Below are 3924 nucleotides of genomic sequence, written 5' to 3' on the forward strand. Positions count from 1 at the left end.
ATAAATTATTTTAATAAATCATTAGGTGTGCTTATTTGCTCTGTTATAGCAATGTTACAAACGTGAGATGGAGGTACAGCAGAAAAGTCTCTGGAAGCTGACATGCCAGGCAGCTTTGCATACACAGCAGCAAAATTCATCAGCGTTCTGTGTCCATGGACAGTGAGGACAGCAAAAAGTCAGAATGTGATCTCCACACATACCAAAGCATGTATGTGCCTATATTTGCCGCGCCAGCACAGCAACTGTCGTTCTTCTGAGCGAGGGACGTCAGGATTAACACGCAACACACTTCAGGTTCTGAAGACAAGCCTTTTATTCCACTTTCTCACAAGTATATATATATAGCCTTCAGCAGGAGAGGACAAATCAGCAATAGAAGGAAGCTCATCACCGTAACTCAATGGCTTAGGGGTAAACATCCTTAGAAACATTGCTGAAAGGAACAATATTCATATGCCTGAACATGTATAAATATTTACATACATGCATAGTATATATACATACAGACCATACAGATAAAATATAATAAGAAAGTAGATTAGAATAACAAGCTATGAGAATGTGTTATAAAGAACCAATTACAACTGCAAAGACATGGAAAAATATGAACATTTCAAGAGCTATTTTTTTAAACTAGAAGCAGCACATTTGAAATATTTCCTGATTGAATTTGAAATATTTCCTGATAATTTGAAAAATTATCCTGATTGTATTGTAATATGGTGAACACATTTGTTGATACATGATGTCTTCCATAAACACACTGAAATTTTGGAGATAATTTTAAATAATTCCACAATCTGTATTAAACTATAAAGACTTTCACTAACACCAGAAAATTAAACAATAATTTTTCAGATCTTTCAAAGAGTTTGGAACAGGTATTCTATATTTTTTCTGTGTTTCTCAAATTATTGATTTGACATTTTTCTCTTTCTCTAGAATTCATTGTTTCTTTCTCACTGCATATTGATTATGTACTATACTTAAACTATAGAGAAAATAGATGTCTGTAGTCTGTCTGCACTTAGAAAATAATACTAAACTGTTTCTCTCTGTGTGTCTCTGTGTGTGTGTGTGTGCGTGTATGTGTGTGTGTGTATCTCTCTCTGTCTCCCTCTAGGTCTCCATCTCTGTCTCTGTCTCTCTGCCTCTGTCTCTTTGTCTCTATTTTTCTCTCACACAAACACACACACACTCACACAATTATGTCAAGTGAGAGTGCAGCTTGGTGCTCGTAAGTCTACTGACTATCTCTTTCACATCTTTATTCCTAAGGCTGTAAATAAGGGGATTCAGCATGGGGATCATAACTGTATAAAGAGCAGTGGCCACTTTGACAAAGAGCTGTGAGCTGTTTGAGTTGGGAACACAATATAGGAGGAGTATGATTCCATGGAAGATTGTGATGGCCATCAGATGGGAAGTACAGGTGGAGAAGGCTTTTCGCAGTCCTCCTTTGGAAGGCATCTTAATAATAGTGACAACTATGAACACATATGAGGCTAAAGTGATCAGGACACTAGAAGACTCAATATAGAAATGACTAAGCATACCATCTGGCTAAAGGAGGAGTCAGAGCAGGATACAGAGATGACAGCAGAGTACTCACAGCCAAAGTGATTAATAATGCCAAATTCACAATAAGATAGCTGTAAAAGAGTATATATGAGTATTACAGCACACAGGCCACCTATCATGTAAGTCCCAGCTACTAGTAGAGCACAAAACTTATGAGGCATTACAACTGTATAGAGCAGGGGGTTACAAACAGCCACAAACCTGTCATAGGCCATCACTGCTAACGTGAACATCTCTATAATCACAAATGTACAAATGAAGAAAAATTGTGTCATGCATCCTCTGAAAGAAATGGTTCTGTCTTCCGTCACCAAGATCTGCAACAATTTGGGTGTAAATACACTAGAATAACATATATCCAAAAATGAAAGATAGCTGAGAAAAAAGTACATGGGTGTGTGAAGTCTGGGACTGATCCTGATAACCACAATTATGCCCGGGTTCCCCATCAAAGTCACCGAGTAAATGGTCAAGAACAGGAGGAAGAGAGGTATTTGAAGTTGTGGATATTCTGAGAAGCCCACTAAGATGAACGTGGTCACAGAGCTCTGGTTCATCAGTTCACGTGACATCGTCTGTCAGATTATAAAAGAGGAAGAGGAATGAAATGAAAGTGAATGGAACTTGAGAGAGTGGAGTGGTAGAAACTTAGTAGGAGCTCATCATAAAACGTAAAATCAGACATGAGCATTTTAAATTTGGAAGCTTTATGCTTCAATTTTGATTTTTGTGTTGCTGATCAGAAATTAGCATTGTGAAGCAGTGTCCTTTATTCTTCACTCCTGTGTTTTCCAGATCTGGAATTAAAATGTGATACTCATCAGTATCACTCTATGTGAGCTACAATTATATTTTTATAAATATATATATATATATTATATTTATATTTGTTTGATGCTAGAATATTTATGATAAAATATCATTATATGATGTTAAATACATATATTAAAGTTATTCAAGCACTAAGAAGATTGCAGTGTCCATAAGTTCAAGTCTGAGAAGGTCTGTGCAAACTAAACACATCCCATATGGCTCCAAATGCAAAACATGTGACACAAATTGGAAGGATTTTAGAGTAGTCTTCAAATGTTCACATTTCATATCCTTTGCTCCTTATTCACTCACATGTTCATACCACATTATATTAAAAAGGACATTGCCAGCTTTTTTTCAGCAGTTAGAATGAAAATAAACCACAAAACTTGGCACTAAATATATAAGAATCTATTTTCAATGAAATAAAAATATTTAATCTGAACCATCTGGAAACTGAGAGCATGTCCTGAGGGAAAAGGAATCTAATTCAATTGCAAATGATTTACTTGATCTATTTTTCTATTCCCCCAAACTATTAGATAATAATTGCAATTGTTAATGTTGAATATGTCAAGTACTGGTATGACTCTTGATTTTGTCTATAACAAATATTTCAAATAATGCCAGTAGCTATGATTTCCAAGAGTAGACCATTATCTATATCATCATACTCTCCATGGCATGCTGTATTATCAGAAATCTGTGAACGTTATTCTGTCAGTCACATGTGTTGATAAGCATCTATTCCATGAGCAAGTATTTGTCTATGCTCTAGATGAATATTTCAGTCATTGAATTTTCTAGAGCTGATAAAAGCAAAAAGTATAACAAAAATAAGAAAAGGGCAATCGAAAGTTCTAAAACAATCATGCTGAAATAATGTAATATGGTAAATTTTAAAGTAACTGAGATATTCAATAGAAGTTGATTACAATAGATTGAAAAACTTTGGTACATTACTACAGGGAATAAATCATAACAATGATACAGCATTTACAAATGAAAGGAAAGAAGAGTTGTACAGCTATATCTTGTTTCCTTTTAGGTTAAGGATTAAGATTTTCTTTTGGAACTTTATGTACATTGATGCGTCTCTTGGTAGTTTAGGTTACCAATTGTTTTCTTTGATTTTCCACTGCTCTACTGATGAATATAATGTACCTTCTGGTTTTTTTTCTTCTCTTCCTTCTCTGTCATTATAAATAACATATTTTGATTGAGGGTACCTTGCTCACTTGTTAGGGAATAATATAACTTTTACTAAATAATAAGGACATTATTTTTCTCAATTTATACATAATTTTTAAAATGCACACATTAATTTTCTTTTACATAGACTCCCATGAATCCCAAAAGAAACATGTGAGCAAATTACTTTGTTAATTATTACAGTATTGTTTTAAACAGGGTCTCACTATGTAGAGCTGCATGGTCTGCAACACACTATATTGCCCAAGCTTTCCCTAAACTTGAGAATATAAGCCTGCCTCTGCTTTCCAAGTGCTTGGATAAAAGGTATGCATA

At 34.6% G+C, this 3924-nt stretch overlaps 1 pseudogene; it reads right to left on the minus strand.

Annotated features, from left to right (window-relative positions):
• Nucleotides 1–1209: 1209 nt before the first annotated feature.
• Nucleotides 1210–2156, minus strand: LOC130869968 (olfactory receptor 1165-like; annotated as a pseudogene).
• Nucleotides 2157–3924: the final 1768 nt, after the last annotated feature.

The sequence above is a fragment of the Chionomys nivalis genome, chromosome 2 (genome assembly GCF_950005125.1).
Source record: "Chionomys nivalis chromosome 2, mChiNiv1.1, whole genome shotgun sequence".
Taxonomy (NCBI): Eukaryota; Metazoa; Chordata; class Mammalia; order Rodentia; family Cricetidae; genus Chionomys; species Chionomys nivalis.